The sequence below is a fragment of the Anser anser genome (genome assembly GCF_964211835.1).
Source record: "Anser anser genome assembly, chromosome: 18".
NCBI classification, from domain to species: Eukaryota; Metazoa; Chordata; class Aves; order Anseriformes; family Anatidae; genus Anser; species Anser anser.
This window is the reverse complement of record NC_139739.1, coordinates 4,208,238-4,227,859: the sequence shown is the minus strand read 5'-3', so window position 1 is coordinate 4,227,859 and position 19,622 is coordinate 4,208,238. Positions and strand designations below refer to the sequence as shown.

At 57.4% G+C, this 19,622-nt stretch overlaps 2 protein-coding genes across 6 annotated transcripts in view; both read left to right on the top strand.

Moving 5' to 3' along the window:
- The window catches only part of LOC310883681 (uncharacterized protein), a 113,253-nt gene that overhangs the window by 50,026 nt on the left and 43,605 nt on the right, over positions 1-19,622 (top strand). The window lies entirely within an intron of this gene.
- Positions 5,963-19,622, top strand: part of NCOR2 (nuclear receptor corepressor 2) — a 234,249-nt gene continuing 220,589 nt past the window's right edge. For 3 of the 5 annotated variants that reach the window (XM_083804415.1, XM_083804414.1, XM_083804427.1), the window contains exon 1: positions 5,966-6,251. The gene's annotated coding sequence lies outside the window, so the exon portion shown is untranslated. Of the gene's footprint in view, positions 6,252-19,622 lie in introns of all 5 variants that reach the window. The other 2 variants (XM_083804413.1, XM_083804428.1) reach the window with 2 other exon arrangements.

The window sequence follows — 19,622 nt, the reverse complement described above, 5'->3', positions numbered from 1 at the left end:
GCTCCGCGGCCGTGGGAAAACGCCCTCAGCCGGGTGCCCAGCGCCTGGCACCGTGTGCGTGTGCACAGCACGGGCACGGCGCGAGCCCTGCCTCCTGCGGGAAGTCCCAGGGGGCCCATCCCAAAAGGCTGCTCCGATTTAAGCAAATACAGCTGCTCGGGGCACCGGGCACCGTGTCACCGTCACCTCGCCCCACTGCTCCTGCGCCTCTTCTGCACCCTCCCAGCCACGCCGACGTTGATCTAGGCGCTGCGGGTAATTCCCGCGGACTTCACCTGGAAAGAGTTATTGCGTGAATGTTTGAATAGTTAGGGAATGACTCCCAAACATCACTTCAGGCTTACTGGTTCATTTTTTTAAGTCTTTCCCCGTTTTTGCCCAGCTGCTCGCCAGCCGCTCAGCCCGGCTCCCTCTGCAGACCTCGCAATGTTTCTGCCTCAGTTTTGTGGCTCATCCCGGGGATATTTTGTTAAGATCTTTCGCTCCTCCAACCCAAAGCAGGGCTCTTAATGGAGTTTTAGTGGGTACAGAAGAGGGAAGTACCTTTCCCCCAGCCCTTAGAAAGGGGCTGCCCTGCATGGATGTGAGCCGGGGCATCGCCCTGCTTGGCCGGATGAGCTCAGTGAGGGAGACACAACAGTGCTTTAACTAACTGCATGTCAAGTTTCTTCCATGGAGGAGAAAAAGAGCCAACATGACCGAAAATATGCAAAAGATCAACTCTCTGGTTAGAAGTGGCCTGGCTACCAGTTTCAGTCTCAGGCACTTGGCTTTGCTGTGGGAAGCCCTCATCATTTTCTACTGTTTTACTCATAGCCAAAAATATGATGAAACCAGAATTGAATGTGGCTTTTTTCTGTCTTGTTACTGTAAGCATCATAAATTATTCACCCATGAGACTCGACTGCATTTCTTACTCAGAAGGAGCTTCCTTTTGTCTCCAGACACTGGGACCTCGGAGTCGGAGCAGCACCCAGTGAGGTGGCCCAGCGGTGGCCTTCACATCCACAGTCCCCTCCCTGGCACGGGGAATATCGCCGCCGGCTTCTCCCGATGTCCTCATGATGTCCTGGTCCCAGCTGTCCCCATGGTGGGGACACATCTCAGGACGTGGGACCCCCGGTCGGGGCAGCCGTGCGCACCGACGCAGAGCCAGCTCCCTGCAGAAGCGCGCGTCCTAGGACAATGTCAGTCTAATCAGCGCCCTCTTCATTAGCGGGGGCCTATAATTAGAAGCAGCAGCCAGCCAGCTGCTTTTATCTCGTCACATCACACCGTGCCTCTCCGCTGCCCTTTATTACGGGCCATCGTTTTAGATCAACATTTCCCTCCCCCCCCAGCCATGTCTTATCTCGCTTTCCTTATTGCCAGTGAATGGCACCAGAAATGCTCCGTGGTGAAGGGGAGCGGGCAGCGCTGGAGCTCTGCTGAAAGGGATCCGTGCCTGTTGTTCCCTGAGAAATGGTATTTTGGGGGTTCACCGCATCGCCGTGGACCTTCCCGAAATACCCTCTGCCTTGTGCCAGGCACAGGCAGCAGGGCTGAGAATAGGAAGGCATGGGGAAAAGGGACCCGTGCTGACACCTTCTGGGGTTCCCCAGCTTATCAAACGCTTCCTCGACTTTCTGCCCGCATCCTGCTCCAGTGAGGACTGCACCCGCTGGGGCAGTGAGTGGGACCTCACCTGTGCCACCAGCCACCCCTGGTGTCCACAGCGCGCGGCCAGGGACAGCCCCACCTGGAGGAGGGGCCGGAGAACCCCCTTTAAAGGATCTTTAAACTTGGTACCTAGACAAAAGCCTAAGACATATAAATGGATTAACAGCCATGGTTTATTAGCGCTCCTTAATTCACTTCGCAGGGCTGAGGGAAAAGTTATTAGCAGATGTATGGCCAGTAATAAGCTAATTATAACCCTGTCAGATCAGAGATTTGGAGAGGTGGGGAGTTTTGTGTGTGAGATAACTGTAATTGTGTGCTAAAGATTATGAATTAATATTGATTTAATAAAGCTGCAGCAATTCATTGCTGTGGGAAAGCCCAGGTACTCACTGTGAGAGCTGCCCCGGTGGCACCCACCCCTGTGCCGGCCAAAACGCGGGCTGGCAGGTGTCCCCACGTCCCTTTGTCCTTATGTCCCTACATCCCTATGCCCCTCCAGCCCCTCATTTTGCAGCCCCACCCCGCCCCGCTGCCCATCCCCGCTGCAGGGCAGAGGGCAACATTTGCTCTTATGCAGTGGCTGTGTTTGCTGCTTTTATCTGAGCTGAAAAGCCAGGTCCCCTGCTGATCCTCGAGATGTGGCCCTTTTGGGTGCATGTCCCGGGGGCCCCGCAGCCCCACCAGCCCTGGCTACCCTGATGTGGCTGCCCTGCAGCGCTTGCTGGAGCCGAAGGCGTCCCTGGCGCTTCTTGTTCCCAGCTTACAGCCGCCATCCAGCATCATTTCAGGTTTTCTCCTCTCCGCATGTCGCTGAATGCCACCTACTTTGGGATACCCACATCTCGTCATCCGTAAACCACCGCCAGCCTGAAAGCGAGCGTGGAAGAGGCGAGAGCAGCTGTCTGCGGCAGATTGCGAGCGGCTGCGGGGACTCGGCGGGGACGCTGGCGTGACCGAGACTCGAAACGAGGGCAGTGGCTGGGTGAAGGACTCCAGATGGGGAGGTGGGCATGGAGCAAGCCCCTGCACAGAGCAGCACCAGAGGCTTCTTTCCTTTTTGGCTTTTTGGAGACGGAGCCTTTTTGGCTTTTTTGGCTGTTTTTGGAGACGGATCCATTTTCCCAAGGTGATCCCCAGCCCTGGCACAAGCCCTCCGTACCATGTCGGTGATGCTCCAGCGGGGACATCGGGGACAGCATGGGGCCGCGTGCTGGAAGTCCTCGTGGTGTTGCCCTCGCTCAGCCCCAGCTCCCCGAGGACACAGGCGCACTGTTTGCAGGATTCAGGCCTTTCTCTAACTTTGATAACTCAGGACTTGCCAGCTGCCATGGGCCACGCATACTCCTGGAGGGACCCCCCCCTTCCCCTGGAGTGGTTTTCACGAGCACTAGTTCTAGTGGGCTGATGCTCTGATAAAGGCAATTACAGGATGACTTAGTTTAAAGGCTGCAGCTTGCATTAAATTTAATTACTTTCCCCTGAAGCTTTCCATGGGAGGGCGGTTTCAAAGTGCGGGTGGCTCCTGTTTTGCATCTTGCTGCTTTTCCTGGAGGAGTTTAGGTGAACCCAAGTGAGAAAATGCCCCAATTTCTTGCATTTGTGCCGGGGATCAGGCGAGTTTAATGCCGAAACACTGCAAGACAAGAATACGAGGCAGGACTCCAGTTTTCCGCTGAGATCTGAAATCCCCTTCTTTGCTGATGCGCCGTTTCAGAGGCGCGTTGCATTACCATTTTATCTGATGGAATAGCTATCAACGGCTGCTTAGAAGTGAAACGCTACGGAAAATCTGTGTAAGCTATCTCCAGCCTCGCAGCGCAGACACGCTGTGATTACAGCGGCAGCCCTGCTCTTTCTCGGGTGTTTCATGTGCGGGGACGTGGCTGGCACCGAGACCTGCTGCCGGTGTCCCCTGCTCGGTGTGGCACTGGGGAGGCTCATCCTGGCAAGGCCACGGCTCCTGGCACCTCGTGGTCCTGCCACAAGCTGCTCAGGGATTTCCATGGAAAAAAGAAACTCCCAGCTTCCGCGGCTGCTTGGGAAAAAGCTTGGAAACTCCAAGCCGGGAGGCCCTGAGAAAGGTTGTTAAGGATGGGGCGTAACGAGGCTAGCTCCGTGCAGAGCAGGCCATCGCTCGCTGCTTGTTCTGTTGGGGGCGTGCAGCCCCCAGCACGGGGCAACCCTTGTGTTTGGGCCCACAGGACAGCCAGGTGCAGGGGAAGATGTAGAAATGCGGTGAAACCGTCCCCTCTATTACAAAAGCAATGCCACTACTAAAAGCCCGTATTGATGCTGCGATGCCAGCCCATCTCCTTCGGGACCGCGGTTGTCCAGATTGTGGAAATGCAGTCAAAGAATCCATCTGTGCTCTGGTGGGATAGGCAGCCCTGCTGAAAAGTGTGTTCAACCCTTACGGATTTTTTTTTTTAAATACATTTGATTATAATGTTGTTCTGAGGTCAGTAGAATCAAAACGCCTGGCTCCTGGCTGCAGTAAAATTAACGTCTGAAGCCTTTTTGCAGTGGTACGGGACTTGCCATCCATTCATTAAATGAAAGCTCCCTGAGAAACACCGCAGATAAGAAAAAAAACAAGGCGCAGCTCAAGTAATGCTAAGCGGCTGGAGCAGGGACACCCCACAACGCAAGGCTGATAGAGCCGGTCCTTTATCTTCAGAGATAATCGCATCTTCCAGAGGAAGGTTTGATCCGCCACATTGCCTCACAAGGCGCTCAGCCTGACACGTACAGCCAAGGACTGAAAAATGCAGGGAAGGGGCACGCGGGGCAAAGCTGTGCTTGCAGTGACTGCGACCTTTGCAGGGACGTGCACCTTTGCTGGTGCCAAGCCCGAGCAGGTTGCCAGCACCTCGCAGAGCAGGAGGGAGGAGCGCGGCATTGCAAGGTTTTGGGGTGTCGCATCGCCTGCTGGCACGCGCATGGGGCCGTGCGAGGTGCAAGAGGGGTGAACCTCATGGAGCTGAGCAAGGCCAAGCGCAAGGTGCTGCACTCGGGCTGGGGCAGCCCCAAGGCCGGGCGGAGGACGGACAGGGAGCAGGAGGAGAAGCGCTCAGAGGTGCTGGTGGACAAAAGGCTGGACACGAGCTGGCACCGTGTGCTGGTACCCAGCACCCAGCGACTGGTCCCCTGGGCTACATCAGGAACAGCGGGGCGAGGGAAGGGATGGTCCCCCTCTGCTCGCCCCCGTGAGGCCCCACCTGGAGGGGCCCCAGCGCCAGAAGGACGCGGAGCTGCTGGAGCGGGGCCAGAGGAGGCCGCGGGGTGCTGGGAGGCCGGGGCGGCTCCGCTGCGGGGCCAGCCGGGAGCTGGGGGCGTGCGGCCTGGGGAGGAGAAGGGCCCGCGGCTGGCAGGGCCTAGGGGGGAACCCATAACTGGGGTGCGGTGATGGGATCAGGGGTGTGATGGTCCCCTTGTATTCTGCTCTGGTGAGGCCGCACCTCGAGTGCCGTATTCAGTTTTGGGCCCCTCACTACAAGAAGGACATCGAGGCCCTGAAATGTGTCCAGAGCAGGGCTACGAGGCTGGTGAAGGGCCTGGAGCACAAGTCCTGTGAGGAGTGGCTGAGGGAGCTGGGGGTGTTTGGTCTGGAGGAGAGGAGGCTCAGGGAGACCTTACTGCTCTCTGCAGCTGCCTGAAAGGAAGCTGTGGGGAGCTGGGGGTCGGCCTCTTGCAGATAACCAGTGATAGGACTAGGGGGAACGGCCTCAAGTTGCAACAGAGGAAGTTCAGGTTGGAAGCGAGGAGACATTTCTTCTCAGAAAGAGCAGCCAGGCGTTGGGACGGGTTGCCCAGGGAGGTGGTGGCGTCACCGTCCCTGGGGGTGTTCAAGGAGAGGTTGGACGTGGTGCTTGGGGGGTGACACTGGTGGCTGGGGGGATAGTTGGACCAGACGATCCTGGAGCTCTTCTCCAACCTTAATGATTCCACGATTTTAAACCAAACCGGGCAGGTTTAGATGAGATACCGGGGAGAAATTCTCCACCGTGAGTGCAGCGAGGCCTTGGCGCGGGCTGCCCACAGGCGGCACCCCCGCGGGGGTACCCCCAGGCCGGGCCGGCCGGCGCCGCGAGCAGCCCTGCCGAGGGGACGCGGGGCTGCCCCCACCCGCTCCGTGCCACCCCCCCGAGACCCCCCCAGCGACACCGGGGGGTGCCCGGCGCTGCAGGCGGCCTCGGCGCCTTTAAGGCTGGCGGGCGGCGCGGCCCCGCCCGGCGGCCGGAGCAGGGAGCGGAGCCCGCCCGCCTCCCGCCCGCCTCCCTCCCTCCCTCCCGCCCGGGCAGGGCACGGCTCGGCTCGGCTCGGCTCGGAGCGGCACGGCGCGGAGCTGCGCCCGCCTGCCACGGCCCGGCCCGGCCCGGCTCCCCGGGGAGAGGCAGCCCCCATGGCTCTGGATTTATAACCACGGCGCAGATGGCGGGGCCGAGCCCCCGCGCCCAGCGCTGCCCCGCCGGCCGCTGAGGCGGCCCCGCAGCGGGAGGAGGAGGAGGAGGAGGAGGAGGAGGAGGAGGAGGAGCGGCGGCGGCACCCGAGGAGCGGCCATGGGGGGCGGCAGCCGGCGGCGGGATTAGGTAAGGCAGGAGCACCGCGGGGGGGCCGGCCCCGCAGCGCCCCCCCCCCGCTAATTAGCGCCGCCTCCGCTAATTAATTAGCGAGGGGTTATGGGGGGGGGGGGGTGTGCAGCCCGGCCACGCAGGACCCGCCGGTAGCCCACGGGGGGGGGGGGCGGCAATGGGAAATGTTTCTTTTTTTTTTTTTGGGGGGGGGGGGGATGGAGCAGTGTTAATTGCTGCTAATTGCGGCGCCCAGGGGCCGAGCGGAGGGGCTGCCAGGCAGGTAGGTCGGCGAGCCAGCCGCGGTTACGTAAAAATGAAAATGTGCACCGAGAGCGGCTGAGCGGGGAAGAAACTTTCTTTTTTTTTTTTCTTTTTCCTTTTTTTTTTTTTCCCCTTTTTCCCCCTCTCCTTTCCCTTTCCCCCCACGGAAAGCCCCCCCCCCACGCGAGGCAGCCTGGTGGCAACGGGGGGCCGGGGGGCTCTGGGGACAGGCAGCCCCCCCCCCCCCCCCCAGCAGCGTGGCGGTGCTTTTTGGCTGTTTTTTTCTTAAAAAAAAAAAAAATCCCTTTCAATTCTGCTTTATTTTCTTTCGGGCTCTCGCCCGACACGCGTACTTGAAGCCGGTGGTTTCACGCTCGCCGTGAGAGCCCAGGGAGATGAATCTGCATCGGCGCCCAGTGGGGAATCCAGCGCCGGGCGAGGCTCGCCCCGCTGCCCCCAGAACGGGGCCCTTGGTGCCGAGGGACGGCCCCGAGCCCCCCGACGTGGGGAGCTGCAAGCTCCAGGGCTGACTTATCCGGAGATGCGGCGTTCGGCGGTTCCCGTGTAAATATTTACGGTGGGTAAACAGGGCCGGTCTGCCGGCGTCTGCAGGCAACAAGTGTGCGCTTCTCTCCCAGCTGCAGCCTCCGGAGCGACGCTTTTTTTCCCCCCTGCAGATTCTCATAATTTCCCGGTCCCGCTTCTCCCGCTGCTCCCGTGCCCTGGCGGCGCACAAGGAGCGGGCGGCGGTGGGTGCAGGCAGCTGCCTGCCATGCGGGCTGCTCCCAGAGCCAGTGGGGCCGCAGAGCCCAAAGGCTGGGGGATCGGGGCCGTGCTGACCCCTCTGAACCCCCGCCATGGGCAGTGCTGACCCCTCTGAACCCCCGCCCTGCCTCCCGCTGCTTCAAACCCGCTGGATGCCCCGGCCTGCGCCCGCCTGGGTCTGCTCCCTGAACTTTGTGTTTTGGGTCAGCTCAAGAATTTGCCCCGGAGGGCCGTGGCGCTGGAGGTGATCTGTGCGGCGGGTATTTCCTCACGCCGCCCCGTCGGCTCGCAGGCGTTTATGGTTTGAACTCTCCTGCGACCTCTCCCTCGGTATTCTCACAAAGCAAAGGTTGGGGCTTCGAGTGCCTGGAGACGTCGGGGCTTTGCTGAATCCGGTGGTTTTTAATCTGACTTTGGAGGTGATGTTGTTCCAGTGGTGTTCCTCGGCTGCGTGGGGTGAGAGTTTTTTGCGTTGGGCTGAGGTTTTATCAGCAAGGTTAAGGTTTGCTGTGTGATTTTTAAAGAGATGGTTTGATGGTGGTAATTCGTAAAGGGGAGGAAAGTGAGTTGGGACAGCTGGGTTAGTATTTCCAACTCCTGTGAAAGTGGCAACAAAACTTCCGGATGGCTTTCGTGAGGTTGTGCTTGCTTCTCTGAATTTCACCGCTGACACGTTTGGTGACTCTGGGGCTTAGCTCTGCCATCCTGGCTCCACGGTGCTCCAAGGCTGTGCCTCGTGCGGGGTGAGCGGAAAGCAAGGCTTGCGAAGAGCTTGCAGTCCGAGTCCCGAGGTGCCACGGGAGGGAAGGGAAGTTCTGCGTGTGACAATATTTTATAACTTCAATTGGGTAAGTTTCGGTATGAGAGATACTCTTGCAAAACGCATGTAGTTTATTGAAAGCAAATGCACTCAAACCCTACTTCGTTGTTGCCAAAAGGGAAAAAGTAGAAGCTATTTTTGGTGCGAGAGAGGAGATGGGGCATGCACATGTCTGGGGCAGGAAAACACTGGTACTTTGTTCTTCTGGCTTTATGTGGGTGGTGGTTTCTGTTATTCAGCTGTGTGTTTCTGCCAAGTTGCAAAACATACCTGGTTCTGAGAGCCCTGCAGAGGTCAGGGCCTGCTGCGGAGCTCCGTGCAGGGACGCCTCCCGCGGCGGGGCTCCCACGCTGGAGAGGAGGGTGGATGCTTCTGGCTTCACAGCTTGGGTGCCAGGGAGGTGACGGGCGTTTCTTCACGACAAGATCTGGACTGAAACCATAAGCTCGCTTCACGCAAGCCACCGAGCAGCTGCTCCTTGGCAATACCTTTCGTTTGCTAACGGCTGTGGCTGGATTTGGACCAAGCCGCCTCGAGTGGAGGTTGTACCCGTCCCCGGAGCCATCCCGCGCCAAATCCGGGGGGGGTTGGTTCAGCCGTGTTCGTGTCTTGTAATTACAAGGCCCAGTCTGGTGAAGGCAGTTCTGTTATGGTTGGCGATGAAGGCATGCGTGCAGCTGTGCCGATAGCGACACGTGGTAATAACAGAGCTGCCCGTCTCGTCCCCGCAGCAGCTCCGGGCTGCGCTGGCTGGAATTGGTCGGAGCAGATGTCCTCGTGTTTTGTGACGTGCTTGTGCGTTATTTGGCCCTTTGATGCCTTCCAGCGCTTCTCCTGCTGCTGGTTTGGTTGGCAGTGACCCAGGAATGTGCCTCTGCCGAAATACAGTCCTGGGTACGGGTGGGTCGTCGTGGGAGAAGCCCGCTCAAAGCCAGCCGTAACCTGTGCGTGTGAGTGAGCGTCGTCTTCTGGCTCCTTGGAAGGGAGGAAAGTTGTGATCTCCCCGGTTCTATGTGAGCGGGTAGGAAGGGAGGGTTAAACGGGTAAATTTTCTGGAGCGGGCTTTGGGCAGGTGATTTGAGCGGTGGCAAAGGCGTTGGGCTTGAGAGGTGCAGGGCTTGGGGTGCAGGGCTTGGGGTGCAGCACTACCCGTCCCTGACCTGATGGCTCATTCCAACCAGATCTATGGACAAGCCTGAAAACTGAGGCCGGAGAGGTGGCATGTGGTTCAACGTTTCGAGCTGTTTTGGTGGTGAAGAGGAGTCCCTGCCCCACAAGTGCTCTGCCCTCACCGCAAGGGTTCCTTCTTGCGGACGGCGAGGGGCTGATTCTCCCGGGTTTTGCGGCTGCCAGCAGCGATCCACCGAGTGCGGGCCGCGGGCTATGTGCAGGGGCGGATGAGGATGGGAATCCAGGGCAACGTGTGCTTGAAAGGACGGTTTTCTTCGTGCGCCGGCACTTCGGTGAGCTGCAGCGCGCTTCGGTCCTCGCGGAGAGGTTTCAGCAGAGAGCAGGGTCAGCTCTAATGGAGCTAGGGATGAGGCGCAGCAGCACCCAGTCGCCGCTGTGATCGCTGGCTGGGGCTTTTGCGGTTGCTTAAGGATTTAGGCATCATGGGGTCACGGATTCTCATTGAGGATGCCTTGATATAGGCTTTGGCGTGGCTTTAATTGGGGTCCTTGCTGCGTGTTGATGTGTAAGAGCAGTGGAGAATTGCTCCTTGTGGCTGGACTTGTCCTGGCACACAGGTGTCAAGGTCTCGGATTTACCCTGTGGTGCCCGAGGGTCAGATTTTTGGGTCGTGGATGAAAATGGAAATGGGTCTCATTTAATGAGCGTGGCTAGAGATGCTTCCTGAAAAGACGGCTGAAGAGGGGAGCCAGGCCTCTGGATCAGCGGGCGTCAAAGTGCCCCCGGAGCCTGGTCCAGGCGAGGGAGGGAGCTGCAGGGAAGGGAGGGGAAGGAGGGCAGAACAGCAGAAGGAAATGCGTGATTTGGCAGTTTTGGGAAGTGAGCCCTGACCCTCACACGAGGCAGCAGCGGGACTGTGCTGGGAGTTGAGAAATCTGGGTTGTGCCCCCAGTCCCCTGCCCACCCCTCTTGTCACTTCCCTTCTTCCCAAGGCCACCAGCAAGCCTCGGGGGCACGGGCTGGCTTACTGGAGGCCAGCAGCCTGCCCCAGGAGGGGCTGCAGTCGCCTGGCCTTTGGGCCGAGTCAGGCTTGGAGGTGTCCAAGAGGAGCCTGCAGGGGAGAGGTGACCGGTGCTGGAGGAGACGTGGCCGGGATGGACGTGGAGGGGCTGCGGTTACTGCCCTGGTGTGAGGACGGGGCGAGCAAAGCAGGCGGCGCGGCTGCGTGCCCGCGGGTGGCGCGAGGAATGCCCCTGACTGCTCTGAAGCCCCGGAGCACCGAGCAAACATTAACACATGTAAAGGATGGCAGCTTTGTCTAGTTACAGGGAAGGGAAGCGAGCTCCAAATTAACTTTATGGTCCGTGAAACTGAAGGTTAGTTTAAAAAAAATAATGCAAATGCTGAAGTTGTGCAGTCGCTGAGTGTGCTGCTCGTTGTTTAATGCCATCCATTTTTTTTTTCCACTCCCGGTCTGTGTTTTTGGCTTGGGAGCAAATTACAAGCAATATCAGCTTACGCTTGGATTTGAACCCGCATTGCTCTTAGTCAGCTGAAATATTTCCCCTTATCGCCGCTCCCATAATGTTTATTTTAGAGCGGATAGCATCACTGCTTTTCTGCTAGCTGTAGGGAAGAAGCCAGCCTTTGAAACAGCCCAACACCTTGGAAAGAAATGATCTCAAAGCTGGTTCCGTTTCTGAATGAGATACAGCTTCATTTTCCATGGAGAGTTTTATGCAAGGCTGTATCCCGGAGCCGCTCGCAGCATTAAAAACCCAGGAGGCAGCAGATGGATGAATTGCTGACAGATTTAAAATTGTATGACAAACATAAAGCATTCAGTCGTGAGGCCAAGGCTGGAGGGAGGTTGCAGGGGGGGGAGGAGGCGACAGAAAGGTTGAGTAAGTTATTCTGGGCAGGAGAAATGGTGCTGGCGAGGCAAACTCCAGCAGGTTCAGCCTACGAGGGGAAGGGAAGGGCTGGGCCCGGCTTCACGTGGAGGGACGTGGCGAGGAGCGTGTTCCCGTCAGGGCAGGCAGCCCTCGGGGAGGAGGAGGAGGAGGAAGGGCTCTGAAGGCAGCCCGGGCAGCGGCAGGATTCAGGACGAGCGGGCTGCCCTCGGAGGAGACAATGTGGTGGGGCTGACACGGTTTCCTCCGGTGGGAAGTGCTCCAGGGGAGAGTGCCAGCGCCTGGGGAGGCAGGGGATGTTGCGGGTATTGTCTCGGGGAGCTGCAGGCCCATCTGCAGCCCTCCGGTACATATGTCGAGGGAGGGAGAGCCGGCAGGATTTCCTCTCTGCGGCGCTGGCTCCCGAGTTAATAACTAACCGAGCAGTCTGGGTTTATCCTTTCATTGTGGACGAGAATTATTTACATAATACCGCTCAGCGTAACCTTTATTTAGCATTGTTTCCCCGGTGTAACGCCAGACCTTGTGGCGGTGCCCAGAAGCGCGGTTTCGGCCCCAAATCCCCGGGGCGTTAACCCTTACCGCCTGGCCGCTCTTTTCCCTGCATGTGCAGGCGACCTGCGGGAGCTCTCCGGTGGCGTGTCCGTCCGCCGTGTGCCTTCGGGGGCTCCTGCCTCTCGTAAGCCCTGCTTTCTGCATGCTGTGGGCTGGCGCTCAGCGCCGCCATCTGAACGCCTTCCACCGGCTCCGTGGGCAAGACAGCTAATGTTTGTTCTGTGCGTGTTTGGGCAGCGGGGTTTGTGTTGTGATCCTTCATTTTTGCCGTGTCTTCACGTTAAAGAAGGCAAAATGGAAGAAATGTGTCAGCCCCGTGGGTGGAGGATGACAGGATTTGGGAAGGTTCCTGATGGAGATCATCCCGTCGTCTCTGCTCGGTCCCCGGGGCCTTGCATTCCCCTGGGCAGCCTTCATCCTCCTCGGGGCGCGTCGCCGTGGATTTTGGTAGGGGAGAGCGAAGGGGTGTCTGGGATGGCACGCGAAGCCAGGCGTCCTGAGAATCCCCACGGCCCTGGCTCGGAGGATGGAGGATGTCTTCCTCTCCGCCGCAGGATGCGTGGCCACTTTGCAGCCCTGGGCAAGTGTTTACCACCGAGCTCCTGTCATCTCTTTGGCCTGATGCTGCAAGGAGCTGGTTTTAAGGCTGCGAGCCCCCGGCGATTTACCCCGGGCCACCCAGCGGTATAACAACGTCCAGCCCGGGCCACGAGCAAGCGGCGGCCTCCCCTGCCAGACCTGCCGGGGGCGATGCACAGCCTGCGTCGGTTCCGCGCCAGCGCTGCGGACGCTACCTGACGGAGCCTGAAAGTTGCTGGAACAGAGGTGCCTCGTTCACGCCCTCCTCGAACCAATTATAACTGGCGGGGTGAGTTTGTACTGGATCCGCGCTGCGAGACGTGTGACTGCAGCGTTCCTCAGCCGCTGCTCGAAGCCCTACAGCCTCGGCTACGGACTCGCCAAGCCCTTGCCATTACAGTCATGCGTTTCGTGATCTCATGTGGTATGTAAAGCCTGGGCGTGGAGCAGCCGCGGTGTTTGCTATCAGAGCTGTGCACTTGGGAAGTCTCTCTAGTCGTTTGCTCGCGGGGGGGTTCCTGCATCGAGGCTTTAAATAACTGCATCCCTTCTGCCTTGGAACAAGGCTCCCTTCTCTTTGAAGGGGGTGACTCCTACCTGTTGGAAAGACCTCCTCGATCAAGCGCTGCCCTTGTTTTTCTGCAGGTACCGTGTCCTGTAATTCCACTTGGTAGCTGCTTTCAAAATGGAGCCTGGAAGGCTCTGCCTCTCTTTGCCTCCGCTGCAGTTTCGAGCTCATGCCAAAGTCTCAGCTTCATTTCTAGGTCACCCGTCTGCCCTTTCATTTCCCCCCTCGTGCTGAAGTTGGCCGCCTTATTTTGATTTGGTAATATGTGAGGTGGTGTCCACAGACAAAAACAGGCGGCCCAGTGAAATCCGTGTTTCCCTGCAGCCTTGTTCCTGTTGTCTGTGTGTGTGAATAATAATTTCCAAATGCCAGACCAGAAGTGATTAAAAACCGTCGAAGAAAGAAAACGCAGCAAAGTGTGCACATTATGGGAATCTGTGTATCCAGTGTTTTGGGGAAAAAAACTCTCTGAACTGGCAGTGGAAAAAGCCATCAGTGTTATTCCTTGAGGCTTTCTAGTCTTTAACTAACTCGTTTAGTCTTAACTAACTCGCTTGGAGGGTGCCGAGGAGGTGGCCCCGTGTGCCCGTGCTGGAGGCTGGCTGCGTGCAGGGGCTGGGGCTGGTGGTGGTGCCACTGCGTGCGCTCCGTGGACCTGGTGGCCACCGTGGGCTGCCGGTGAGATGTTTCTGCACGGCCCCTGTGCTGCCGGCTCGGCTGCACGCTTGTGGCTGGAGCTGCTGAGCGTGGCTGGCGGCGGGGTGGAAGGCTTCTCTGCGCCCCGGGTGGATGCTTGAGAGGAGGTCAAGAGCCAAAGATCTGACTGGGGGGCAGCGTGTGGAGTTGGAGTGCTCTGAGCGAGTGTAAGTGGCTGTTTGTTACTGAGCTGCGAGGCAGTGGGCGCTCAGAGGGTTTCGTGCAACTCCAGCGTTGGGGCCGTGGAGCAGTTGTCATGTGTCAGATGCGCCGAGCATCGCGCTGCGTCCTTGTTCTCGGAGTAGGTGATCCTGCTGACAGCACGTACAGGAGGTGTCAGCCAGCCCTTGTTTCTGCTTTCTCTGTTTTTTTTCCTTCATTTGTAGGTTTTAGTCTTGGCTTTGTTTTGCTGTCTTGACGGGTAGCTGCTAAAAATTTTTGCGTCTTTAGATTTCTGGTGTTTTTGGGGCTCAAGGTGCAGTGATTAGAGAGGCACGTAAAGAGCTGCTGCGGTTTTGGTCCAGCACCCAGCCAGCTGCCTGCAGCGTTCCTGAGGGCTGCGTGGTGACGGGCTGAAGTGCTGCAGGATTTGGGGTTTTCTCCAGCATTATGAAACAAAAGTAGAGAGACGTAAGTGCATACCTTAAGGCTTGTGTTCTTGTTGTCTTGCTCGCTGCGGGAAGCGAAGGCTTGCATCTCCATCGAGACTGGTGTTCCTGCACTCCAGAACGCTTTGTGGATGCCCTGAAAGCTGGGAAACGAGTTTGCTTTGCCCAGAGTCGTGCTGCGGAGCCAGACACAGGTGTGCAAGCCTTCTGGTTGCTCCTGCTTCCCCACCACGTGAGTTTTGCTATCAGCTTCCCCAGGACAAGAACTTTAAGTTCTGTCTGTGGCATTCCCCCCGCCCCGTTTTGTCCAGTCGTGCTTTCTAAAAGCCTGCGGATTTCTCTGCAGGAGGTTTTGCTCCCCGCACAATGCGCCCTTGTGCTCGCCTCGCTCTAGTTCCTTGTTTCGTGCGGAAACACCTTGAACCTTTGGTGGAGTTGGAAGGCGGGTGCGGAGGCAGACCCCTGGCCGCAGGCACGGGGCTGTTCCAGGAAGAACGTGCCCGTGCACGACGGCGGCCCCGCGTTACCCGGGGTCGGACGTGCCTGGCTAACGCAGGCGCTCCCCGCGCTGGGATCGGCGAGGCTGCACGCCCCGGATATCGTGCGGAGGCTGGTCCCTGGCGTGGGGAGGCTGCAGCCAGGAGTAAGAGTGTTGGCGCTCGCCCTCGTGAACTTGGAGCGCTTCGCCAGCTAATTCTTAGCCAGGTAACCGGGGCTAAAATACCTGGCGTAAAGGACGTGCCCAGGAATGTTGCTAACCTGGGGCCTGATCCTTCCTTCAGTCGATCCGGTTTTGCATAAATGTGATAAAGACGCCCGTGGTGTCTTGCCTGGGAGCCCAGGTTGGAGCCTTGTTGTACGAAGCAGAAGAAATGCCTAAATAAATACAGCAGCTTTGCCTTGCAGTCTTGCCAAGTCAATTTGGTGTGTACGTTGAGAAGTCAGAACAATTAGTTACGGAGACAAATGGGTCTGCCCTGCGCCCTCGTCACACGGCCGGCTCGGAGCCTTGCGATAAGCGTAGCGGCGAAATCCTTATTAAGCAAGCAATTAAGGCATCTGCAAGAGGGAAAAAAAAAGCAGCAGCTTAACATTAACCTGCTGAGAAAGGTGGCGCTGAGCTGCATTCCTTAATGGGTTTGGGGCTATCTGTCAAGCAAGGCTGAGCTTTTTGACTTTTTCTGCTGCCTCTTGCTGATTTTAGGATAAATTTCGGGGCTTCCCACTTTTGGAGGAGCTCGGTCGAACTGCAAATTGCCTTTTCTCTCCCACTTTCCTAAATCAGCCGTTCTTCTCCTCTATGAGCAGTGGAGTTTTGCTGGCGTGCCTCGAGTACAGGGATAAATGTGTGTTGCATGGCAGATTTGTGAGCAACTGAGATGATGTTGATCATAAAAGGGCAGAGTGTAGCTAATGACACTTAAAATATGTGCTTGTTTGGGGAAATGCTCTAACTCTGGACTTTTTCCAGGCACCGGAGCAGATGAAAGAGATTTGGCTGTGTGTGCAGGGCGCGTGGGGAGACGGGCAGCTCTCGGTCACTTCTTTGACGGCAGGGCTTGGGTTTTTAAGAGCACCCAGCATCATCTTGGTTGTTAACGCGCACAGGGCAGGCTGGGGGGCAGGTCTCGCATGGGTTCTGTTTATTTCCGTGTGTGAATGCGTTTTCTCGCTGTGCCGTTAACCTGTTTGCTCTCCAGCACTATTTTTAGCAGCCGTGTGATCTGTGGCCAGGAGCCTTCCCGCGAGCGGTGTTTGTGCAGTGGCAGCAAGGGCCAGCAGCCCCCGGCCCCGGTCCCAGGCAGGGACACCCGTGTGAAGCGTTCCTCTCCGGGCACCGTGGCTATGGTAACCGAGTTGCTTACAGCAAACTCGACTAATTAACCTAACGAAGAGCAGTTTTCAGGCTGAGTGTCTCCCCTTTGGATTTCAGGGCAGTGCTGCCTGATGCACCACCGGCCTTCGCAGCCAGCGCTGTCTGCAGCGGGTTTCCTTCCTAGGACCCCGTGAGCTGGGGCGAGTGCCCGAGCCGCACTGACGCGGGGCCACGTGCCCTGCTCTGAACGCCCACCTCAGGTCGTCATCAGCTGCGGCGTTCCCAGGAATTAGAGGAGGAAGGTCCCGAAGCGGGTGAAACTCGCTGTGATTTCCTCCTCGGTCTTGGCGAGGTGAAAGGGAGTTTTAAGGACGCTTTTCTGCCTCTCCTCTGTCTCTGTGCTGCACTGCGAGATCCCTGCCGCGCCGACATCGCCGTTAAAACCCAGGCAGGTCTGCAGGCTGGAAACAAAACAGCATGTCCTGGAGGTGTCTGCGCACGTCTTCAGGTCTCCCCGTCTTAACGCGCTAGTTAAGGGCACCGCTGCTTTGGACCGTTTCTCCTGGGTTTAATTATTACTTCAGTGATTGGAGCTGCAGGCTGCAGCAGGGGCTAAAGGAGTTCAGCCTCAATTAAAAGCGGCGCTGTGGCAGGCGGGGAGCGGCAGGCAGCGCTGCTATTCTCAAGTGTCTTCGGCAGGCCGTCGGAGCGCCATGTGATCGGTTCGGCTGAGAAATCCGAGTAGGCAGAGAGCAGTTTCTGGGATAAACCTTGTGAGTGCTTCTCAAAATAGCCTGAAAGCAGGGTTTTGCTTTCCACAGCCCGCTGCGAGCAGGTCAGAATGTGAGGCGGATCACTAAATATTGTTAACCTCTGATCTCCAGCAGTCACGTGTGGTGTTTTAGTTTTGATGCTGTCTCTGGCATGTTTGAGCTTAGAGGATTTGCATATCCACGTCTTTTTAGCTTTAATTGTGAAGGCTGGGAACTTTTCACTGGCAGTTTCGGGATTTTGTGTTCGTTTCGGCGGAGCTGCCATCGCGGCGCAGTCGCTGACCCCGCGGCTCCTTGGGTTTGACCCTTGGGAGCCTCTCGGGCAGCCTGGCAAACAAATGTGCTGAGAGAGGAGCAAATGAGAGCAGCCTGAGCCGTTCCTCTGGTCAGTCATTGACTAGGACTCTTGTTTCCCTTCCTTTGAAGCTCTGCCTAATCGCTGGCATCGCGGCCCCCGTGCTCTGGGCACCTGCAGGGGATGGCGGCTGCTCCCTGCGTGGCCGCGCATGATGTCCCAGGCGGCGTGCGAGGTAGCAGGGGGGTTTGAGAGAGCCCGGGGCTGGAGTCGGGCCTTACTGGGGAAGAGATTGTCGTCGATACCCCTGGGATCTGGCATCTTTATAAATACCCTCGCCAAGCTCGATTAGAGCGTGCGGGTTCGCGTTGGTTCATTTGTTTCGGAGGAGGGGAGGGAGCGTCCCGGGGCTGTGGGCCCTGCGTGCAGTTCCTGTTAGCAGCGTGAGATACCGGTGCTGCTGAGGGCAGATCTCGAAGTGTAGCAGCAGCTGGGTGGAAGTGACTGCTTCAGACGCGGCTGATTTCAGGCCTGAGAGATGGGGATGAAGTTTGCACACCTGCAGCTGGTACTATTGCACGGATGCAGACCCATGGGCCTGGTGCTGTTTGGGTGACCGAAAGCTTGTAAAGCAGCTTGGAGGTTCGCGTTCTGCCGCTGTTTTCCATCCTTATTTCCCTTAAAACCTCTGGGTGACACTCAGGAGATGCTGCAGGACTTGATTCTGCCACTGAGTTCATGCAGGAGAAGGGAGAATTGCTGCTTTTTGTTGGGGGTAATAATCTGCTCGTCTCACACGCTCGCTGTCTTTCCAGCTCGTGGGTTTGTAACCGGGAGAGAGCTGCTGGTGAGGGCTGACAGGCACGTGGGGAGAGGTGAGGTCCCTGGGTCCACGGCTTTCTGTGGGCGTTACTTAAGGAACTTTCTTCTTCTTCACGTATTTACTGTTGTGCTGCTGGAACCGAGTTTTATTGGCGAAAACGCGGTTTCAGCGGATATTTGAATTCACTCTACTGCTTGCCATGGGGCTCGTAGGCTGGGATTCCGGCTGCATCCCTGCTCTTGCTGCGGGCCGGGCTGTGCTGCTCTGCTCTCCCCCTCTGGACCCGGCCGCCCGCAGGGAGCAGCTCGCCCGCCGCGTCCCGAGCCGAGCCCGTGAAAAATGTGCTGCGGCTGACAGTGATTTGGAGTAGCCCTAGAAAATCATTTTCTGCTGGTGGATAGCGCCAAACCATTTCCCTCCGCTTCCCTCCGTTCCCCCCGCCCCAAAACAAAAGGGGAGATGAAAGGATTCATTAGGAATTATTCACTCAGCTCTGCCGCCTGTCTGAGATCTGGCTGTCTACTTTCATCCCCGAGCTCGGGAGAGGTCAGAGGGCATCTCCCCGGGGAGGATTTGCTGTTGACTGAATTGCACTCTGTCATTATCCTCCCGGATAACGAATGCAGCGGCCTCATTGGCACCGGCTTCAGAAAAAGCACGGTCATCTGCATGCGGCCTTGAGGCAAGGGGTGAAAACCCAAGGAGGGCGGCGTGGAGAACCTCACCGTGTGGGAACGGCGCGGGACGGGGCGGCGAGCGTGATGCCGAGAGGTCTGTAGCAGCTGGGGACCCTGCCGTGTCCCGCTCCTCTGCTGAAACGGGGGGCACGCAGCGAGGGTTTAAAGGACAAAACCTCTTCGGCTGGGGTGGAGATAGTTGGATTTGTTCCTGCTTGCCTTGGTGGAAAATGTGGCGTGCTTGCGACACACTTTGAAATCTTTTAATGAGATTTAAAGCAGTTTTTTTTTCTTTTGTTTTGTTTTCAGATAGGTTTCTTGAAAGAAAAACCTAGAAATCCCCCTGAGCTATAATTGCTATGTGATTTGAATTCAGCTGCTATCTTGGAAGAGCTTTTCCGGCAGCTGATTTGAAAACAACCTTTGTCACGGTTTTGTGGATTGTCAGTCAGCGCTGAAGGATCCTGAAGTTGCTGGTGGGGAGGGGAGAGATGTTTGGATCGATGTGCTGCGTCTTTAGTTCGTGTTATAAAATACCCAGGCATGTTCGAGAAAAACGTGACGGGGAGAGGCAGTTTCTTTTTTTTTTTTGGGGGGTTGGAGGGATGAAAGTTTTGCTCTCTGGAAGTGAGTAAGAAGCAGTTGTGGATACCTGAGCCCGTTGGGCTGCCTGAGGGAAGTTGATAGGCCTGAACAAAGCTTTCGTTTTAAGTCCTGATCCCAGATACCACTGCCTTGCGCCTTGCTCTTGTGCCTGCCACGGTCGTGCAAGGCTGTGCCCTCCTGGTCTGTGGCTGCACATCACTGAAGTGCCTGGGGGTGGCCAAGGGTGGCCCCGTGAAGTCGAGCTATCCCCGTAAAGTGAAGCTGTAGGCTTCGAAAGTTGGCCTTCGCTGCCTGTAGGCTCAGGCAGTCGCCTGGAAGATGCTGTGATAAAATTGCTGGCCCAGGTAATTTGCATCCTGATGGTGTGCGGCAGCAGAGGACAAGAGTTTGTTTATTTCTGTCATCTATCTTGCAATCAGCAGTTTATGAAGTGGCCTTTTGTGTTACGAGGCAGTGTGTGCAAGTGCATATTTAAGTGGTTAGTAAGAATATCCAGTTGC